The 23,421-nt window shown below is 56.0% G+C and overlaps 1 long non-coding RNA gene across 2 annotated transcripts; it reads right to left on the bottom strand.

Annotated features, from left to right (window-relative positions):
* Positions 1-903: 903 nt before the first annotated feature.
* Positions 904-23,416, bottom strand: LOC134809771 (uncharacterized). 2 transcript variants are annotated; one of them, XR_010156266.1, is made up of 3 exons: positions 23,213-23,416; positions 1,920-2,014; positions 904-1,832 (listed from the first exon to the last, which is right to left on the bottom strand). It is a non-coding gene; the product is annotated as an uncharacterized LOC134809771 (long non-coding RNA). The 2 variants fall into 2 exon arrangements; XR_010156265.1 differs by having other exon boundaries at positions 1,920-2,010.
* Between the last annotated feature and the right edge of the window lie 5 nt (positions 23,417-23,421).

Below are 23,421 nucleotides of genomic sequence, written 5' to 3'. Positions count from 1 at the left end.
ACTGCTCTAGCGCTGAATAATGAGGTTATCCAACTCACGGCAGCAATTTTATTCATGCTCATTCTACCTTTTTGAAACCTGAAGTTGGTGGTTGAGAGTGGGTTCTTTGTTGTGCTACTTGCAAAATAATGCCAGTTCTTGGATCTTTCTCTCCCTTTCTTTCTTTCCTTCTTTCTCTTTCTTTTTTTTTTCTTTGTTGTTGTTGTTGTTGTTGAGATGGAGTCTCACTCTTGTCGCCCAGGCTGGAGTGCAATGGCGCAATCTTGGCTCACCGCAACCTCTGCCTCCGGGGTTCAAGCGATTCTCCTGCCTCAGCCTTCCGAATAGCTGGGATTACAGGCATGTGCCACCATGCCCGGCTAACTTTGTATTTTTACTAGAGATGGGGTTTCTCCATATTGTTCAGGCTGGTCTCGAACTCCCGACCTCAGGTGATCTGCCCGCCTCGGCCTCCCAAAGTGCTGGGATTACAGGAGTGAGCCACCGCGCCCAGCCAGTTCTTGGACCTTTCTAAAAATGAGTCTTATTCTGCTTCCCTGCCAAGAGTTTATTATGACGATGAGATAAAAAATTAAACACATTTTAGCATTTTTACATGGCAAAATGCTGAGTTTGTAAGTTACTGTTTTAAACGCAAAGCTGTGATTCGGCTCAGCAGTAGGAGCTCACAGCTCATGTGGCTGGCTAGGCATCGACTTTAAGGGATAACTTACCAGAGGTAACACATGATGCTGTGCAGAACTGGGCAACACGGTCACCAAGTAAGCCAGGGTCTTAGGTATCTGAAGTTCCACACCTTTCCTTGGTCAGAGCAGGTGCTGTGGCCTTGGCAACATGAATTTGAACCACATAACTGAGATTTTTGACTGAAAACGCAATTAAACAATAATTTAATTCTAAAAATCAGTCAGATGGTTTTTTATTGTGAAGATCAAACTGCAGGTGATTGAAGTTTTTACTCCTGCTTGGGGTCCTGAGGCACTGCAGGAGGAAGCCTTGAATGTGTGTATGCATATATGTATATATGAACACGTGCTCACATGTGTACACATGTACACAGAGTACACCTGCACATACACACATGGGTGCATGCTCGTGTGTGTGCATGTTTGCATATGTGTATATATGAACACGTGTTCACACACGTGCACGCACACACACAGTACTCCTGCACATACACACATGCGTGCATGCTCATGCATGTGCATGTATACATACGTGTATATGTGAACCTGTGCTCACATGCTTGCACACACATTGCACCTACATCCACACATGGGTGCATACTTGTACACGCACACACATGGCCTCCTGGGTAGTGTCTGAGGGCCAGGCCAGCAGCCCTGCACGGAGCATCCAGGATGCAGGAGGAATCCGTGCAGGGCATTGTGGCCTGGCTGTGGACTGGGTCATGCTGTCCTGGCCGCCCTTGCCACAGCATCTTAGCATAAGCACTCAGGAAGTATGTCCCTGGGAGGGCGCCCTGTCAGTGCTGAGCTGCATGCAGGTTCCCTGAGTGCTGTGTCATGTCCGTGTGGGAGCTAGTGGGGCAGCCATCACCTGTGGGCCAGCACAGCAAGGTGGAGCCGTTTCGGGAGAGCGCTGGAGTTCGGGTGAGCAGTGAGGGGAGGGGCGGAGAGGCGGATGTACCCGGAGGAGTTCCTAGGCCCCAAGGCAGGTCCATGGTGTTCAGGCACTGCTACACTTGATTCTGGTGCTGATCGGGCCGGCACCCCCATGTGTCACCCTCAGGCCCAGCTCTTCTGCTGAGCAGCATGGTGTCCTTCAGTGCCCCTCAAAGTCATCATTACTCCAAAGCATTATTTTTTTCACTAAAATACAAGAGAAAATTTCTAAATGGTGGAGACCTTAAGAAAAGTGAATTCTGGCATGTAAATACGTATGCATTGTTTGTGTACCTGTGTACCAGCCTTTTCAAATGAGGCAGAGGCAGCGGCCTGATGGCAGCGGGTTCGGTTTCTCAGTGGCCCTGTGCCTTTGCTTAACTTGCTGCCTTCCAGCGTGTGATAGAAAGACAGCAACAAAATGGAAGAAGAAAATAATTTAGGAAACTAGTGTGCAAATATCATTATGTCCCCACAACTGAATTCTCCTGAGGACTCCTTGGGGTGACAGCAGAAAGCCAGAGGGCTCCATGACGGAGCCTGGTCCATAGCAGCTTTCTTAAAACCTCCACGTTTACCAGAGAATCCACCTATTCATGTGGATTTCACATGGAGAGGCTTCAGCTGATACGAACTACATTTTGCCTTCTATCTGCTATTGATCCTCAACAGAATATCACTTTTGGATCAATAAAAGTTGTTTTAAAATACAATATACTCCACAAAACAATCCTTCACCCCACCTGTGTGGTCATCGTCCTGTTTCTGGTGGACTATATGGTAGCAAGTGGCCAGACCACCCGGGGTGCGCTGAGAGCAGGGGGGCTCTTTGCCCCCCACCCATGGGCTTGGCAGCGGCTTTGGGCAGCCCCAGCCCACACTTCCAATGGCGCCCGGAGGGCTGTGCACCTCCACTGCCCTCCTCCCATCCTCCAGGGCCTGAGTTCAGCCTCTGTGCACCTGCCGTAGCCCCACCACGTTTTGCTAGTTCCCTTTTACACTGTCTGAACATCATTGCCTGATCTCTTTTCTTCATCTCCATTTTTTTTTGAGATGGAGTCTTGCTCTGTTGCCCAGGCTGGAGTGCAATGGCGTGATCTCTGCTGACTGCAACCTCCACCTCCCAGGTTCAAGCAATTCTTCTTGTGCCTCAGCCTCCCGAGTAGCTGGGATTACAGGCGCCTGCCACCATGCCCGGCTAATTTTTGTATTTTTAGTAGAGACGGGGTTTCACCATGTTGGCCAGGCTGGTCTCAAACTTCTGACCTCAGGTGATCCACCCGCCTCGGCTTCCCAAAGTGCTGGGATTACAGATGTGAGCCACCGCACCTGGCCTTCACCTCCATTCTTGATGCAACATTTTCATAGAACTCAGATCAGATCAGGTTACCCTAACCCTCAAGCACAGAAAAAGCACAGCTTTTTCTGAAGAAGGAGAATAAAACCTTGCGGGCTCTCAGGCCAACTTTTCAGCCTTTGCTTCAGGCACCTGGGAGCCAGGGAGGAAGTGGTAAGGGGGGCCTGCCTCGTGGGTACCTGGGAAAATGGGTGTGACCACTGAAGCTGGTGGTCCCTGGGCAAACGCTGGGGGCATGAGGGGTGTGGTGGGGACAGCCCTGTGGAAGAGGGGATCCCTGAGATGGGCCTGGCCTTCTGGGACTGAGAAGGGGGATGAGGGATGGGACTGGACAGGTGGATGGGGACAGCAGGAAGGTGCTGAGGCTGAGGCCAAGGCCAGACGCACTTTGAGGGGATCATGTGTCTTTCTTGGAAGGTGACATGCACTGGGGAGGCAGGTGACTGACTGGAGGTGAATGCGGGGAGGCTGGGAAAGGGAACACAGCCAGTGCAGGCAGGACTTGTGGGAATGATGGAACAGTGGCAGCCACATGGCAGCCGACAAGTCCGTGGCTCCAGTGCTCATGCTGTTGACCTGGTCCGTCCTCACAAGGCCCGTGTTGCCTTATTTACAGAAGAGGAGACAGAGCTGCAAAGGGACTTACCCAAAGCATGTGTTCAGGTCCTCTGGCCTCCCAGCCCCACCCTGCACCAGACACAGCTGGCCCTCAGGGGAAGCGGGACCACAGGCCCAGCCTCATCCCCACCTGGTCGTGCATTTCTGTGCATTTTGCAATAGTAGGACACTCTCAACTCTTTTCCTCAGAGGAGCATCCAGATGCACATCAGCTCTCATTTTTTAAATTAAGTGTTTATACAAATATTTGCGTTCATACAAAGACCTAAGGTACATTCACTAAGGTGGGACCCCAGATGAGAGTCACTACCAGCCTCAGAGTGTAGCTCAGTGACATCCCCCTCAACCCAGGCCCCGCAGGCCTGCAGCTGTCCAGGAGGCCCAGGCAGGTTATACCCAGGGAGCTCGGGGGCGCTTCAGCAGTCCGGCCCCCAGCGCCGCCCCCGGGGCTACCCCACAGACCCCCCGACTCCACGTTTCCTCTCCAGACACCTCTAGCCCAACCCTGCTTTGAACTCCCATCCAGACGTCTGACGGCTGCACGTCAGTGGGCGGCCGGCACGTCCATCAGGACTTCCCTGCCCTGACCTCCTCTGACAGCCTTGCACCCCAGGGAGCCCCAGACACCTCTGAGCCACCTGCGCCTCCCTCACACTGGGCCCCCCTAGAAACCAATCTGCTGTGCCTTGAAGGACACGCGGCACCCACACAGCACCCTCGCCTCTGCCATACCAGGCCCCACTGACCTCAACGCAGCACCCACGGGATTCCCGAACACACAAGCCTGAGTGGACGCAGAGGCTCCTCAGGGCCATCGAGGTCAGGCCCTGGCCCTGCCATCAGCCCACACCTCCCTCTGCCTTTGCCTCTCCCTCTGCCCCTGCCGCGTGGACTCCTCCATCACCGCAGGACATTCTCGGCCCTCTCGCTCAGGGCGCCCTGTGCCCAGAACACGCCCTCCTGCACCTTATCAAGCCTCTTCTCAATGTCATCTCAGTGATGCTGCAGAGACTACCTTGTTTGAAAGTAAGCACACACAGCCGGACGCGGTGGCTCACACTTGTAAACCCAGCACTTTGGAAGGCCAAGGTGGGCAGATCACGAGGTCAGGGGCTCCAGAGCAGCTTGGCCAATACAGTGAAACCTCGTCCCTAATATAAATACAAAAATTAGCTGGCTGTGGTGGCAAGCACCTGCAGTCCCAGCTACTCAGGAGGCGAGACGGGAGAATCCCTTGAACTCAGGAAGTGGAGGTTACAGTGAGCCGAGACCGTGCCACTGCACTCCAGTCTGAGTGACAAAGCAAGACTGAAAAAAAAAGTAAGCACACACTCACAGTGTCTACAGGGTCCCAGCACTGACACCCAGTTCTCACACTCAGTGTCTACAGGGTCCCAGCAACGACGCCCAGTTCTCACACTCACAGTGTCTACAGGGTTCCAGCACTGACACCCAGTTCTCACACTCCGTGTCTACAGGGTGACAGCACCGAAACCCAGTTCTCACCCTCAGTGTCTACAGGGTCCCAGCACCGACGCCCAGTTCTCACATTCACAGTGTCTACAGGGTCCCAGCACTGACACCCAGTTCTCACACTCAGTGTCTACAGGGTCCCAGCACCGACGCCCAGTTCTCACACTCACAGTGTCTACAGGGTCCCAGCACTGACACCCAGTTCTCACACTCAGTGTCTACAGGGTCCCAGCACCGACGCCCAGTTCTCACACTCACAGTGTCTACAGGGTTCCAGCACTGACAACCAGTTCTCACACTCCGTGTCTACAGGGTCACAGCACCGAAACCCAGTTCTCACCATCAGTGTCTACAGGGTCCCAGCACCGACGCCCAGTTCTCACACTCACAGTGTCTACAGGGTCACAGCACCGAAGCCCAGTTCTCACCCTCAGTGTCTACAGGGTCCCAGCACCGACGCCTAGTTCTCACATTCACAGTGTCTACAGGGTCCCAGCACCGACGCCCAGTTCTCACACTCCGTGTCTACAGGGTCCCAGCACTGAAGCCCAGTTCTCACACTCAGTGTCTACAGGGTCCCAGGATGGACGCCCAGTTCTCACACTCACAGTGTCTACAGGGTCCCAGCACCGACGCCCAGTTCTCACACTCACAGTGTCTACAGGGTCCCAGCACCGACGCCCAGTTCTCACTCACACTGTCTACAGGGTCCCAGCACCGATGCCCAGTTCTCACACTCCGTGTCTACAGGGTCACAGCACCGAAGCCCAGTTCTCACACTCACAGTGTCTACAGGGTCCCAGCACTGACACCCAGTTCTCACACTCCGTGTCTACAGGGTCACAGCACCGAAGCCCAGTTCTCACCCTCAGTGTCTACAGGGTCCCAGCACCGACGCCCAGTTCTCACATTCACAGTGTCTACAGGGTCCCAGCACCGAGGCCCAGTTCTCACACTCACAGTGTCTACAGGGTCCCAGCACTGACACCCAGTTCTGACACTCCGTGTCTACAGGGTCCCAGCACTGAAGCCCAGTTCTCACCCTCAGTGTCTACAGGGTTCCAGGATGGACGCCCAGTTCTCACACTCACAGTGTCTACAGTGTCCCAGCACCGACGCCCAGTTCTCACACTCACAGTGTCTACAGGGTCCCAGCACTGACACCCAGTTCTCACACTCCGTGTCTACAGGGTCACAGCACCGAAGCCCACTTCTCACCCTCAGTGTCTACAGGGTCCCAGCACCGACGCCCAGTTCTCACATTCACAGTGTCTACAGGGTCCCAGCACCGACGCCCAGTTCTCACACTCAGTGTCTACAGGGTCCCAGCACTGACACCCAGTTCTCACACTCACAGTGTCTACAGGGTCCCAGCACCCACGCCCAGTTCTCACACTCCGTGTCTACAGGGTCCCAGCACCGATGCCCAGTTCTCACACTCACAGTGTCTACAGGGTCACAGCACCGACACCCAGTTCTCACACTCAGTGTCTGCAGGGTCCCAGCACCGACACTCAGTTCTCACACTCAGTGTCTACAGGGTCCCAGGATGGACGCCCAGTTCTCACACTAACAGTGTCTACAGAGTCCGAGCACCGACGCCCAGTTCTCACACTCACAGTGTCTACAGGGTCCCAGCACCCACGCCCAGTTCTCACACTCCGTGTCTACAGGGTCCCAGCACCGATGCCCAGTTCTCACACTCACAGTGTCTACAGGGTCACAGCACCGACACCCAGTTCTCACACTCAGTGTCTGCAGGGTCCCAGCACCGACACCCAGTTCTCACACTCAGTGTCTACAGGGTCCCAGGATGGACGCCCAGTTCTCACACTAACAGTGTCTACAGAGTCCGAGCACCGACGCCCAGTTCTCACACTCACAGTGTCTACAGGCTCCCAGCACCGACGCCCAGTACTCACACTCCGTGTCTACAGGGTCACAGCACCGAAGCCCAGTTCTCACCCTCAGTGTCTACAGGGTCCCAGCACCGACGCCCAGTTCTCACATTCACAGTGTCTACAGGGTCCCAGCACCGACGCCCAGTTCTCACCCTCAGTGTCTACAGGGTCCCAGCACCGACGCCCAGTTTTCACACTCAAGTGTCTACAGGGTCACAGCACCCATGCCCAGTTCTCACACTCACAGTGTCTACAGGGTCCCAGCACCGACGCCCAGTTCTCACTCACACTGTCTACAGGGTCCCAGCACCGATGCCCAGTTCTCACACTCACAGTGTCTACAGGGTCCCAGGACTGACGCCCAGTTCTCACCCTCAGTGTCTACAGGGTCCCAGCACCGACGCCCAGTTCTCACACTCACAGTGTCTACAGGGTGCCAGCACCCACGCCCAGTTCTCACACTCAGTGTCTACAGGGTCCCAGCACCGACACCCAGTTCTCACACTCACAGTGTCTACAGGGTCCCAGCACCGACACCCAGTTCTCACACTCAGTGTCTACAGGGTCCCAGCACCAACGCCCAGTTCTCACACTCACAGTATCTACAGGGTCCCAGCACCGACGCCCAGTTCTCACACTCACACTGTCTACAGGGTCCCAGCACCGACACCCAGTTCTCACACTCACAGTGTCTACAGGGTCCCAGCACCGACAACCAGTTCTCACACTCACAGTGTCTACAGCGTCCCAGCACCGACGCCCAGTTCTCACACTCAGTGTCTACAGGGTCCCAGCACCGACGCCGAGTTCTCACACTCAGTGTTTACAGAGTCCCAGCACCGATGCCCAGTTCTCACACTCACAGTGTCTACAGGGTCACAGCACCGACGCCCAGTTCTCACACTCAGTGTCTACAGGGTCCCAGCACCGACACCCAGTTCTCACACTCAGTGTCTACAGGGTCCCAGGATGGACGCCCAGTTCTCACACTAACAGTGTCTACAGGGTCACAGCACCGAAGCCCAGTTCTCACCCTCAGTGTCTACAGGGTCCCAGCACCGACGCCCAGTTCTCACATTCACATTGTCTACAGGGTCCCAGCACCGACGCCCAGTTCTCACCTTCAGTGTCTACAGGGTCCCAGCACCGACACCCAGTTCTAACACTCAGTGTCTACAGGGTCCCAGCACCCACGCCCAGTTCTCACACTCACAGTATCTACAGGGTCCCAGCACCGACGCCCAGTTCTCACACTCACAGTGTCTACAGGGTCCCAGCACCGACGCCCAGTTCTCACAATCAGTGTCTACAGGGTCCCAGCACCGATGCCCAGTTCTCACACTCACAGTGTCTACAGGGTCCCAGCACCGATGCCCAGTTCTCACAATCAGTGTCTACAGGGTCCCAGCACCGACGCCCAGTTCTCACACTCATAGTGTCTACAGGGTCCCAGCACCCACGCCCAGTTCTCACACTCAGTGTCTACAGGGTCCCAGCACCGACGCCCAGTTCTCACACTCAGTGTCTACAGGGTCCCAGCACCCACGTCCAGTTCTCACACTCAGTGTCTACAGGGTCCCAGCACCGACGCCCAGTTCTCACACTCACATTGTCTACAGGGTCCCAGCACCGACGCCCAGTTCTCATAATCAGTGTCTACAGGGTCCCTGCACCGACGCCCAGTTCTCACACTCACAGTGTCTACAGGGTCCCAGCACTGACGCCCAGTTCTCACACTCAGTGTCTACAGGGTCCCAGCAACGACGGCCAGTTCTCACACTCACAGTGTCTACAGGGTTCCAGCACTGACACCCAGTTCTCACACTCCGTGTCTACAGGGTCACAGCACCGAAACCCAGTTCTCACCCTCAGTGTCTACAGGGTCCCAGCACCGACGCCCAGTTCTCACATTCACAGTGTCTACAGGGTCCCAGCACTGACACCCAGTTCTCACACTCAGTGTCTACAGGGTCCCAGCACCGACGCCCAGTTCTCACACTCACAGTGTCTACAGGGTCACAGCACCGAAGCCCAGTTCTCACCCTCAGTGTCTACAGGGTCCCAGCACCGACGCCTAGTTCTCACATTCACAGTGTCTACAGGGTCCCAGCACCGACGCCCAGTTCTCACACTCCGTGTCTACAGGGTCCCAGCACTGAAGCCCAGTTCTCACACTCAGTGTCTACAGGGTCCCAGGATGGACGCCCAGTTCTCACACTCACAGTGTCTACAGGGTCCCAGCACCGACGCCCAGTTCTCACACTCACAGTGTCTACAGGGTCCCAGCACCGACGCCCAGTTCTCACTCACACTGTCTACAGGGTCCCAGCACCGATGCCCAGTTCTCACACTCACAGTGTCTACAGGGTCCCAGGACTGACGCCCAGTTCTCACCCTCAGTGTCTACAGGGTCCCAGCACCGACGCCCAGTTCTCACACTCACAGTGTCTACAGGGTCCCAGCACCCACGCCCAGTTCTCACACTCAGTGTCTACAGGGTCCCAGCACCGACACCCAGTTCTCACACTCACAGTGTCTACAGGGTCCCAGCACCGACACCCAGTTCTCACACTCAGTGTCTACAGGGTCCCAGCACCAACGCCCAGTTCTCACACTCACAGTATCTACAGGGTCCCAGCACCGACGCCCAGTTCTCACACTCACACTGTCTACAGGGTCCCAGCACCGACACCCAGTTCTCACACTCACAGTGTCTACAGGGTCCCAGCACCGACAACCAGTTCTCACACTCACAGTGTCTACAGCGTCCCAGCACCGACGCCCAGTTCTCACACTCAGTGTCTACAGGGTCCCAGCACCGACGCCGAGTTCTCACACTCAGTGTTTACAGAGTCCCAGCACCGATGCCCAGTTCTCACACTCACAGTGTCTACAGGGTCACAGCACCGACGCCCAGTTCTCACACTCAGTGTCTACAGGGTCCCAGCACCCACGCCCAGTTCTCACACTCACAGTATCTACAGGGTCCCAGCACCGACGCCCAGTTCTCACACTCACAGTGTCTACAGGATCCCAGCACCGACACCCAGTTCTCACACTCAGTGTCTACAGGGTCCCAGGATGGACGCCCAGTTCTCACACTAACAGTGTCTACAGGGTCACAGCACCGAAGCCCAGTTCTCACCCTCAGTGTCTACAGGGTCCCAGCACCGACGCCCAGTTCTCACACTCACAGTGTCTACAGGGTCCCAGCACCGACCCCCAGTTCTCACACTCACAGTGTCTACAGGGTCCCAGCACTGACGCCCAGTTCTCACACTCAGTGTCTACAGGGTCCCAGCACCCACGCCCAGTTCTCACACTCACAGTGTCTACAGGGTCCCAGCACCGACGCCCAGTTCTCACAATCAGTGTCTACAAGGTCCCAGCACTGACACCCAGTTCTCACACTCACTGTCTACAGGGTCCCAGCACCGACACCCAGTTCTCACTCACAGTGTCTACAGGGTCCCAGCACCAACACCCAGTTCTCACACTCACAGTGTCTACAGGGTCCCAGCACCGACGCCCAGTTCTCACAATCAGTGTCTACAGGGTCCCAGCACGGACACCCAGTTCTCACACTCACAGTGTCTACAGGGTCCCATCACCAACGCCCAGTTCTCACACTCAGTGTCTACAGGGTCCCAGCACTGACACCCAGTTCTCACACTCAGTGTCTACAGGGTCCCAGCACCGACGCCCAGTTCTCACACTCACAGTGTCTACAGGGTCACAGCACCGAAGCCCAGTTCTCACCCTCAGTGTCTACAGGTTCCCAGCACCGACGCCTAGTTCTCACATTCACAGTGTCTACAGGGTCCCAGCACCGACGCCCAGTTCTCACACTCCGTGTCTACAGGGTCCCAGCACTGAAGCCCAGTTCTCACACTCAGTGTCTACAGGGTCCCAGGATGGACGCCCAGTTCCAACACTCACAGTGTCTACAGGGTCCCAGCACCGACACCCAGTTCTCACACTCACAGTGTCTACAGGGTCCCAGCACCGACAACCAGTTCTCACACTCACAGTGTCTACAGCGTCCCAGCACCGACGCCCAGTTCTCACACTCAGTGTCTACAGGGTCCCAGCACCGACGCCGAGTTCTCACACTCAGTGTTTACAGAGTCCCAGCACCGATGCCCAGTTCTCACACTCACAGTGTCTACAGGGTCACAGCACCGACGCCCAGTTCTCACACTCAGTGTCTACAGGGTCCCAGCACCGACACCCAGTTCTCACACTCAGTGTCTACAGGGTCCCAGGATGGACGCCCAGTTCTCACACTAACAGTGTCTACAGGGTCACAGCACCGAAGCCCAGTTCTCACCCTCAGTGTCTACAGGGTCCCAGCACCGACGCCCAGTTCTCACATTCACATTGTCTACAGGGTCCCAGCACCGACGCCCAGTTCTCACCTTCAGTGTCTACAGGGTCCCAGCACCGACACCCAGTTCTAACACTCAGTGTCTACAGGGTCCCAGCACCCACGCCCAGTTCTCACACTCACAGTATCTACAGGGTCCCAGCACCGACGCCCAGTTCTCACACTCACAGTGTCTACAGGGTCCCAGCACCGACGCCCAGTTCTCACAATCAGTGTCTACAGGGTCCCAGCACCGATGCCCAGTTCTCACACTCACAGTGTCTACAGGGTCCCAGCACCGACGCCCAGTTCTCACAATCAGTGTCTACAGGGTCCCAGCACCGACGCCCAGTTCTCACACTCATAGTGTCTACAGGGTCCCAGCACCCACGCCCAGTTCTCACACTCAGTGTCTACAGGGTCCCAGCACTGACGCCCAGTTCTCACACTCAGTGTCTACAGGGTCCCAGCACCCACGTCCAGTTCTCACACTCAGTGTCTACAGGGTCGCAGCACCGACGCCCAGTTCTCACACTCACATTGTCTACAGGGTCCCAGCACCGACGCCCAGTTCTCATAATCAGTGTCTACAGGGTCCCTGCACCGACGCCCAGTTCTCACACTCACAGTGTCTACAGGGTCCCAGCACTGACGCCCAGTTCTCACACTCACAGTCTCTACAGGGTCCCAGCACCGACACCCAGTTCTCACACTCAGTGTCTACAGGGTCCCAGCACCCACGCCCAGTTCTCACACTCACAGTGTCTACAGGATCCCAGCACCGACACCCAGTTCTCACACTCAGTGTCTACAGGGTCCCATCACCGACACCCAGTACTCGCACTCACAGTGTCTACAGGGTCCCAGCACCGACACCCAGTTCTCACACTCAGTGTCTACAGGGTCCCAGCACCGATGCCCAGTTCTCACACTCACAGTGTCTACAGGGTCCCAGCACCGACCCCCAGTTCTCACACTCACAGTGTCTACAGGGTCCCAGCACCGACGCCCAGTTCTCACACTCAGTGTCTACAGGGTCCCAGCACCCACGCCCAGTTCTCACACTCACAGTGTCTACAGGGTCCCAGCACCGACGCCCAGTTCTCACAATCAGTGTCTACAAGGTCCCAGCACTGACACCCAGTTCTCACACTCACTGTCTACAGGGTCCCAGCACCGACACCCAGTTCTCACTCACAGTGTCTACAGGGTCCCAGCACCAACACCCAGTTCTCACACTCACAGTGTCTACAGGGTCCCAGCACCGACGCCCAGTTCTCACAATCAGTGTCTACAGGGTCCCAGCACGGACACCCAGTTCTCACACTCACAGTGTCTACAGGGTCCCATCACCAACGCCCAGTTCTCACACTCAGTGTCTACGGGGTCCCAGCACCGACGCCCAGTTCTCACACTCACTGTCTACGGGGTCCCAGCACCGACGCCCAGTTCTCACACTCACTGTCTACAGGGTCCCAGCACTGACACCCAGTTCTCACTCACAGTGTCTACAGGGTCCCAGCACCAACACCCAGTTCTCACACTCACAGTGTCTACAGCGTCCCAGCACCGACGCCCAGTTCTCAAACTCAGTGTCTACAGGGTCCCAGCACCGACGCCCAGTTCTCACACTCAGTGTCTACAGGGTCCCAGCACCGGCGCCCAGTTCTCACAATCAGTGTCTACAGGGTCCCAGCACCGACACCCAGTTCTCACACTCAGTGTCTACAGGGTCCCAGCACCGACGCCCAGTTCTCACAATCAGTGTCTACAGGGTCCCAGCACCGACACCCAGTTCTCACACTCAGTGTCTACAGGGTCCCAGAACCGACGCCCAGTTCTCACACTCAGTGTCTACAGGGTCCCAGCACCGACGCCCAGTTCTCACACTCACTGTCTACGGGGTCCCAGCACCGACGCCCAGTTCTCACACTCACTGTCTACAGGGTCCCAGCACCGACACCCAGTTCTCACTCACAGTGTCTACAGGGTCCCAGCACCGACACCCAGTTCTCACACTCACAGTGTCTACAGCGTCCCAGCACCAACGCCCAGTTCTCACACTCAGTGTCTACAGGGTCCCAGCACCGACGCCCAGTTCTCACACTCACTGTCTACGGGGTCCCAGCACGGACACCCAGTTCTCACTCACAGTGTCTACAGGGTCCCAGCACCAACACCCAGTTCTCACACTCACAGTGTCTACAGCGTCCCAGCACCGACGCCCAGTTCTCAAACTCAGTGTCTACAGGGTCCCAGCACCGACGCCCAGTTCTCACACTCAGTGTCTACAGGGTCCCAGCACCGACGCCCAGTTCTCACAATCAGTGTCTACAGGGTCCCAGCACCGACACCCAGTTCTCACACTCAGTGTCTACAGGGTCCCAGCACCGACGCCCAGTTCTCACAATCAGTGTCTACAGGGTCCCAGCACCGACACCCAGTTCTCACACTCAGTGTCTACAGGGTCCCAGAACCGACGCCCAGTTCTCACACTCAGTGTCTACAGGGTCCCAGCACCGACGCCCAGTTCTCACACTCACTGTCTACGGGGTCCCAGCACCGACGCCCAGTTCTCACACTCACTGTCTACAGGGTCCTAGCACCGACACCCAGTTCTCACTCACAGTGTCTACAGGGTCCCAGCACCGACACCCAGTTCTCACACTCACAGTGTCTACAGCGTCCCAGCACCAACGCCCAGTTCTCACACTCAGTGTCTACAGGGTCCCAGCACCGACGCCCAGTTCTCACACTCACTGTCTACGGGGTCCCAGCACGGACACCCAGTTCTCACTCACAGTGTCTACAGGGTCCCAGCACCAACACCCAGTTCTCACACTCACAGTGTCTACAGCGTCCCAGCACCGACGCCCAGTTCTCACACTCAGTGTCTACAGGGTCCCAGCACCGACGCCCAGTTCTCACACTCAGTGTCTACAGGGTCCCAGCACCGACGCCCAGTTCTCACAATCAGTGTCTACAGGGTCCCAGCACCGACACCCAGTTCTCACACTCAGTGTCTACAGGGTCCCAGAACCGACGCCCAGTTCTGTTACTGACATACTGACCCATGGGCTGCTGTAAAGGGACGTTTGAAGCTGTAATTAAGGTCCCAAATAAGCTACCTGAAAATCAGGAGTGCCCAGGTCTGCGTGACCTAGTGAGAAGAGTCCCTCCAGGGCAGCTTTCTCCAGCTGAGACTGAAGAGGACGTCAGGGGCCATGTCTCCGCTGGCCTGGCAGAAGGCAGTGGGGTGGGAAGGATGCGAGCCCGGTCCGCGGACAGGGAGACAAGACCTCCAACGCCAGGGGGTCTCACCTGGCATGGTCAGAAGGGCCAGGACCTCCAGGGCAAGGACAGGCCCTGGCTGACTCTGGTTCAGGAAAACATGGAGACATTCTCAAGACAGCTGGGAAGAGGTAAGGCGGCCTGAAAATCAGGTAACGCCGTGAAGTAGGTGCCACCATCCTAGGGTCACAGTGGGGTTGTAGCGGTGTGGGGGCCTCCCCTAGTTCTTGCTCTCAGGTGGGACTCACCTTCCCAGCAAGGCTCCTGTCCGGAGCCGCTCACAGGTGAGTCCAGGATGTACTGAGAGAAGGAGAGGAAGCCAATGCGGCTGAACGGCCACAAGTGGGCCTGGGCAGTAGAGGGTGCCGTCCTGGTCTGTTCAGGCGGCTGCAACCGAAGCACCTTAGGCCAAGCAGCTGACAAACCACAGAACGCACCTCTCAGTTCTGCAGGCTGGGAGTCCAGAATCAAGGCGCTGGCAGATTTGGGGGCTGGTGGGGTCAGAGTCCTCACAGGCAGTGCCTTCTCTCATGTCCTCAAATGACAGAAAGGGCGCTGGTCCCGTCATCAGGGCAGAGCCTCCCGAGGGCCCCACGCCTGACACCACCACCTTGGGGGTTAGGGTCCCCCATGGATTCTGGGGGACACAGACGTTCGGACCACAGCAAGTGCTCACTGTATAATTTTCTCCATTTTTCTGTATTGCGATTTTTTTTCTTAACAAAATTTTGGGTAAAAAAGTAAATTAAAATCACTTAACATTAAAAAAATTTTAAGGTGAGCCCTCGTGGCCCCCACATTCCAATGATGCCTGCCCTGTGCGCCCTCTGCCGTGCCAAGGCTCACACTGCGAAATAAGCACAGCTTTTACGGTCTGATTCCTGGGCGGCATCAGGAATCCAACAAGTTCATACTCATGCCGCCTCAGAACAGCTCCACACAGCATCCACGAGGATCAGCTTCCGGTTACTGTTTATTGAGCATCTAATACGGGCCACGCCCTGATCAAGAACCTGGAAATGTGACAGCTCACAAGACCCAGACAGGAGACGCAGGCACAAAGTCATAGCCCCCCACAAGGCCACACAGGATCCATGAGGCCACAGCCCCCACCAGGCCACAGCCCTGACAAGGCCACACAGGACCCACCAGGCCACACAGGACCCACCAGGCCACACAAGACCCACAAGGCACATATGACCCACAAGGCCACAGCCCCCCATGAGACACACAGGACCCACGAGGCCACAGCCCCCACCAGGCCACACAGGACCCATGAGGCCATAGCCCCCACAAGGCACACAGGACCCACGAGGCCACAGCCCCCACGAGGCCACAGCCCCCACAAGGCCACACAGGACCCGCAAGGCCACGGCTCCCATGAGACACACAGGACCCACAAAGCCACAGCCCCCACCAGGCCACACAGGACCCACAAGGCCACAGCCCCCATGACGCCACACAGGACTCACAAAGCCACAGCTCCCACGAGGCCACAGCCCCCAGCAGACCACACAGGACCCACAAGGCAACAGCCCCACGAGGCCACACAGGACCCACGAGGCCACAGTCCCAAGGCCATACAGGACCCACAAGGCCACAGCCCCCACCAGGCCACACAGGACCCACAAGGCTACAGCCCCCATGAGGCCACAGCCCCCACCAGACCACACAGGACCCACGAAGCCACAGCCCCCACGAGGCTGCACAGGACCCACAAAGCCACAGCCCCCACCAGGCCACACAGGACCCACAAGGCCACAGCCCCCATGACGCCACACAGGACTCACAAAGCCACAGCTCCCATGAGGCCACAGCCCCCAGCAGGCCACACAGGACCCACAAGGCAACAGCCCCACGAGGCCACACAGGACCCACAAGGCCAAAGCCCCCATGATGCCACATAGGACTCACAAAGCCACAGCTCCCATGAGGCCACAGCCCCCACCAGACCACACAGGACCCACGAAGAACATAGGACCCACTTGGCCACAGCCCCCAGGAGGTACACAGCCCCCACGAGGCCACACAGGACCCACAAGGCCACAGCCCCCACCAGGCCCACAGCCCCCATGAGGCCCACAGCCCCCCACAGGGCCCACAGGCCCCACAGGCCCCCAACAAGGCCATACAGCCCCCATGAGGCCCACAGCTCCCACGAGGCTCACAGCCCCCATAAGACCCACGAGGCCAACGGGACCCATTGATTAGAGGGAGTTTCAAGGAGGTCTGCAGACAGATTTCCCCTCTTTGCATCTATTTCTCATTAAACATCTGGAATTTGCTGTTAATGTAGCAAAGCCCAGCAAATATCAATGAATTTGAAAAAAAAGAAAAAAGAAACCAAGCCAACAAATCCACTCTCTAAATGCACCTGAATATTAGAGTTTATTGGCCGGGCGCGGTGGCTCAGGCCTGTAATCCCAGCACTTTGGGAGGCCGAGGCGGGTGGATCACGAGGTCAGGAGATAAAGACCATCCTGGCTAACATGGCAAAACCCCATCTCTACTAAAAATACAAAAACTTAGCTGGGCATGGTGGCAGGCGCCTGTAGTCCCAGCTACTTAGGGAGCTGAGGCAGGAGAATCACTTGAACCAGGAGGCGGAGGTTGCAGTGAGCGGAGATCGCGCCACTGCACTCCAGCCTGGGCTACAAGAGCTAAACTCCATCTCAAAACAAACAAACAAACAAAAAACAAAAACAAAAACAAACAAACAAACACGAATATTAGAGTTTATCTTAAAAAAAAGCAAGTCAATATAACAATAGGTTGAAGGACTATATTTTCTAGAGTGTGAGTTCCTGTCAATGGGAGTTTTGCTTAACTCAGTGGATAATTCTACAAAAATGCACCTAGGCAACATTCACTATTGTTCTTTGTCATTTTGGCATTTGCATAATTCAGTTCTGTCGGGAGAAACGTGGCAGATCTGGAAAGATAGTTTTGTTTTGTTTTTCTTTAGGCCTCACATTTTTAAAATTCAGTGATAAACTATCAATGTATGAAATTAAAAATAATTTCAATTTTTGAAGCACAATGAATTGTACCATATTTTTGCTATATTAACAGCAAGTATCGTAATAAAAAATAGATAAACAATAGGAAACTGTCCCTAAACCTCACTATATTTCAATGGTAAAAGAAAAATTACATTTTCTTTTCTTTTTTTTTTACTTTTTATTTTTTTTCAGACAGAGTCTCACTCTTCGCCCAGTCTGGAGTGCAATCTCAGATCACTGCAAACTCCGCTTCCCGGGTTCAAGCGATTCTCCTGCCTCAGCCTCCCAAGTAGCTGGGATTACAGGTGCCCACCACCATGCTTGGCTAATTTTTGTTGAAAAATTACACACGCCTGCCTAATTCTGTAGAAAAATTACATTTTCAACTTCAATTCTAACCATTAACCAAAAATAAGGCTGCAAACAAAATAAATCCTGCCATTTAATAAAGAGTAACAGCATACACCAAAACAAGACTCACTTTATAATCCAAATAAAAAAACCCAAGTAAAGAATTCAAGCCCACGGCAAAGGGCCCCTGCCACACCCTGCAGCTCCTCGCCGCTGTGGTCTAGAGAGTGCGGCATGGTGGGAGGGGCGGCTGAGGTCTCCAGAGTCCAGAACAGGCCCCCTTCCCGGCCCTAGCTCCAGCCCAGAACCAGAATGAGGCATGGGGTCCGGCTCCCTGTGCAGTGGAGGGTGTGGGATAGGAGCAGAGGCTCTGGCTCACAGTAGTGCCTGGACTCTGGAGCTAAGTCCTCACACCGGTCAAATGTCCAGTATGGTCAGGGTCTCACGTCTCCTACGGCATTTTTATGAAGTCACAAATAACTGCAAGAGCAAGGTCTACTGTAACTGGTAAAAACATTTCCCCCATATATTTAAAATGGTTTAGGAAAACTTAACAGAAGTCGGTTGATAATTTCTGGCGCAAAATCACTGGCAGGAAGAAAATGAGGGGACTCTGGGAACAGCAAAAATTCTTGCACTTGAAGCTGTTGGGAAGGATTTGACATCAGTGACACACACCTTGTAATTTAATTTGTGGGGGGGTCTTTTGGCTTGCTACTGGTATGCCAAATTGCAAGTTAATTCCTAAGAGTCTTTTCTATCTGTAATTTATCTTCTTTTACATATCACAAATACCTCAATCATGACGGTGACATCGGAGAAACCCACACCAATTAAAGAGACAGCTGAACAGTCACATCCTCATCTTAACACGTCACTCCACACGCAATCGCTGATTTACTTACGGGATGTCTCTCCAGTGCCCTGAGAGATGCCAGGCTCACAGCACCGCTGTGCTGGGCAGGCTTTAAGTGTTCCAGTGACCCCACCTGCCCATCGTATGCTCACCGTTTTGGAGTCCCCTCCCCTCAAGTGTGTAGGGGCCAAATGACTCTTGGCAAAAGTGGTAGAATGTCACTCCACAAACACTGGGACGTCCTTCCTGTCCCTCTCTGGCTTGGCATGGGCTCCCTCGGAGCTGCCCTATAGAGAAAGGAACTGAGGTCTCCAGCCCACAGTCACGTGACACAGCCTGGCTGCGGACCCTCCCCAGTCCAGCCTTCAGAGGAGACACAACCCCAGATGGGAGGTCCCTGAGCCAGAGCCCACCTGGTCTCCCAACCCACAGAAACAGTAAGATATCATCGGACTGTTGGTTTAAGGCAGGGGTTCTGGGGTAATCTGCCACACAGCAATATATAAATAATACAACCACTCAGCACGGCCTAAAAACACCTCTAAAACACACCTCTAAAAGCCTGGGAACCAGACAGGACAGAGCCAAACAAACCTGAACACTCAGCTTCACAAGCCTCTTCCACAATTTCACAAAGCAAATGAAGTTTAAAAAACAGTAAAGGATATGTCAAAAGAGCAAATCAGAAGGAAGTGTTGAGTAAAAAGGTCCCTGGCGGTTACACTGGGCGAGTAAAAGCTTCTAGGTCCAGGCTGACCACGCAGGGACACAATGTGGCTGACACTGAGTACCCTGAAATGTTAAGCTGAAAACCTAACACGGTTTTCTCCTAAGTAACCAAGAAGTGAAGCTGTGGCAAAGATGAAATCCCGAACCATCTAATTCAGTGTCTCTCTTGGGAGTCTAGATAGCTCAGAGTTTTAGGGTTACACCTCATTGTACTGCCCAACTTCCAGGCAAGCCCGCACGCCTAATCCGAGGGGATGTCTCTGAAGAGCGGCCCTGCCTTTCATTCATTTGTTCATGCATCACTCACTCTTGCCTTTCATTCATTTGTTCATACATCATTCACTCTTGCCTTTCATTCATTTGTTCATGCATCATTCACTCTTGCCTTTCATTCATTTGTTCATGCATCATTCACTCTTGCCTTTCATTCATTTGTTCATGCATCATTCACTCTTGCCTTTCATTCATTTGTTCATGCATCATTCACTCTTGCCTTTCATTCATTTGTTCATGCATCATTCACTCTTGCCTTTCATTCGTTCATGCATCATTCACTCTTGCCTTTCATTCATTTGTTCATGCATCATTCACTCTTGCCTTTCATTCATTTGTTCATGCATCATTCACTCTTGCCTTTCATTCATTTGTTCATGCATCATTCACTCTTGCCTTTCATTCGTTCATGCATCATTCACTCTTGCCTTTCATTCATTTGTTCAGGCATCATTCACTCTTACCTTTCATTCATTTGTTCATGCATCATTCACTCTTGCCTTTCATTTGTTCATGCATCATTCACTCTTGCCTTTCATTCATTTGTTCATGCATCATTCACTCTTGCCTTTCATTCGTTCATGCATCATTCACTCTTTTGGGAAATGTGCGGCACACCAAGCAGCCACACGGCACCCTCTGGGAGCAGGGTTCCTGGGATGACCACCCTCTGGAAACACCCCTGACAAGATGTCACTAGACAACCCTTCCCTAGTCAAAGGACAGCATAGACTGCTCGCTTCTGAATACCTCATGCACCCCACTTTTTCATTACCACTTCCAAATTAAAGGAAAACACCCACAAGTTTTTGATGAAAGGCTGATTCAAAGGTTTCAGAGAAATAAACCAACCCCCATCCCCAGCCCAACCACCACCAGGATCCTTTAATTCCTTCCCTTACTAGAGAGGGAGTGGGAAATAGCCTTGCCTGCTCCAACTTTCCTGACTTGGACCAACTGTCCCCAAAATATGCCCAGGAGTCCACATCCCAGCTCAGACCCCACCCCTCCTCCAAGTCTCCCGGACACTGGAAACGCCTCTACACTGAGGAAGTGGGGCACTCACATGACCTTGAAGATGGGGAGAGGGGCAGGAGGGGTTGAAGGTGCTGGACACGGACCACAGCCAAGGCAAGGACAGGACAGCAGCCCTGGACGAGGGGCTGAGGGGGAGGGCGCAGTGCCAGCCTGAGGTGTGGAGCCTGTGGGCTGGGAGCTCCTGGAACCCTGAGGCCCCTGCCTCATACCTACCCCAGGTATCACCTAGGCGGTTCATGTGCAGGGGCTGTGGGGCTGGCCCAGGGTCTCATGGAAAGGGCCTCGGGTAACAGGATGCCAGATGCCTGGCCTTCACAGCAGGTGCATCCAGCTGAGTGGACTGGGCAGATTCAGGACACTGCTGGATTCCCCCCCGAGGGTCCCAGTACTCTTTACAGTCTAGTCTTGGGGCCTACATGCTCCTCAGTGACTTGTTCAGGAGTCCCAGCCCTCTGAGGACCTGTCTGGAAGTTCCAGCTCTCATCAGGTCCTCTTTGAGAGCCTAGCCTTCTTCCCCGTCCACACCAGTGTCCCGACCCTAAGTGACCCCGTTTGAGGTCCTGGTCATCTAGGAGCCTGTCCATGTCATGAGCCCTTCTCACTGTCCAGTCTCAGGGTGCCGGGCCCTGGGAGAAAACAGGGCTGTCTCAGGGTCCCGAGCCCCGGGGAGGACAGGGCTGTCTCAGGGTCCCGACCCCCGGGTGAAAACAGGGCTGTCTCAGGGTCCTGGGCCCCGGGTGAAAACAGGGCTGTCTCAGGGTCCCGGGGGAGACGGGGCAGTTTCAGGGTCCCAGCAGTGCTCACAGGACTCACAAGACTGCTCCAGGGTCAGGTCCTCCTGAATTATGGTCATGGGGTCCTGGCCCTCGTCTGTGACCCACTTTAAGGCAGGACCTTCCTGGGGGATCTATTCTGGGGTCCTGGCATTCTTTGGATTCTGCCTGGTCCCTAGGTCTGGCCCTCCTCCGTGATTCTTCCCAGGGACCTAGCCCCCCCTGGGCCCTGCCAGGTGGCCAGGTCCGACCCTCCTTGGTGACCCATCTTGGGGTCCCAGCCCTTCTCGGTGACCTGTCCCAGGGTCAGACCCTCCTGGATGATGTGTCATTGTGTCCTAGCACTCTGGGGGGTCCTGTGCAATCCCAGAGCCCAACTCTCTTCAGGTCCTGCCTGGTCTGAGGACCCAGCCCTCCCGGGGTCCTGCCTGGGCTGGGGTCGCGAACTTCCCAGGGTCCTGCCTGGGCTGGGGTCCCTGCCCTCCCATGGTCCTGCCTGGGCTGGGGTCTTCACCCTCCCAGGGTCCTGCCTGGGCTGAGGTCCTGGCCCTCCCGGGGTCCTGCCTGGGCTGGGGTCTTCGCCCTCCCTGGGTCCTGCCTGGTCTGGGGTCTTCGCCCTCCCTGGGTCCTGCCTGGTCTGGGGTCTTCGCCCTCCCTGGGTCCTGCCTGGTCTGGGCTCTTCGCCCTCCCGGGGTCCTGCCTGGGCTGGGGTCTTGGCCCTCCCTGTTCTGGGGTCTTTGCCCTCCCTGGGTCCTGCCTGGGCTGGGGTCTTGCCCTCCCTGCGTCCTGCCTGGACTGGGGTCCCTGCCCTCCCTGCGGCCTGCCTGGGCTGCTGTCCCAGCCCTCCCTGGGTCCTGCCTGGGCTGCTGTCCCAGCCCTCCCTGGGTCCTGCCTGGGCTGGGGTCTTGGTCCTCCCTGGGTCCTGCCTGGGCTGGGGTCTTGCCCTCCCTGGGTCCTCCCTGGGTCCTGCCTGGGCTGGGGTCTTGCCCTCCCTGGGTCCTGCCTGGGCTGGGGTCTTGGCCCTCCCTGGGTCCTCCCTGGGTCCTGCCTAGGCTGAGGTCCTGGCCCTCCCGGAGTCCTGCCTGGGCTGGGGTCTTGCCCTCCCTGGGTCCTGCCTGGGCTGGGGTCTTGCCCTCCCTGCGTCCTGCCTGGGCTGGAGTCCCGGCCCTCCCGGGGTCCTGCCTGGGCTGGAGTCCCGGCCCTCCCGGGGTCCTGCCTGGGCTGGGGTCTTGGCCCTCCCGGGGTCCTGCCTGGACTGGGGTCCCTGCCCTCCCTGCGGCCTGCCTGGGCTGCTGTCCCAGCCCTCCCTGGGTCCTGCCTGGGCTGGGGTCTTGGCCCTCCCTGGGTCCTGCCTGGGCTGGGGTCTTCGACCTCCCGGAGTCCTGCCTGGGGTGGGGTGCCGGCCCTCCCGGGCCTGCCAAGGGCTTCCCGGGCCAGGCCGACGGGGACGACGGAGCGCGGGCCCGGGGTTCGGAGCCTTCCGGGCCGGACACGGGCCGAGGCCGCAGCCTGAGGAGCGGGCGCCGAGGGCCCAGGCCAGGCGGGGCGGACTCACTGACCTGCGGTCTCGGGGCTGCGGGCGAGCAAGGCGCACGCGGGGTCCGCGCCGGAGGGGGGAGGGGGCGCCGCTCCCTGTGGGTCCCCCCCAAGAGGAGGAGAAAAAAGCCCGTCCGGAGTTTAAAACAAAGAGGCGGAAATGCCCGAGCCGAGCCGAGCGCCGCGTCGGGGGCGCCGCGCTCGGAGCATGCGCGGTGTGCGTCTGGGCTCC

This window comes from Pan troglodytes, chromosome 3 (assembly GCF_028858775.2).
Source record: "Pan troglodytes isolate AG18354 chromosome 3, NHGRI_mPanTro3-v2.0_pri, whole genome shotgun sequence".
Taxonomy (NCBI): Eukaryota; Metazoa; Chordata; class Mammalia; order Primates; family Hominidae; genus Pan; species Pan troglodytes.
This window is presented reverse-complemented; position numbering and strand designations above follow the sequence as displayed.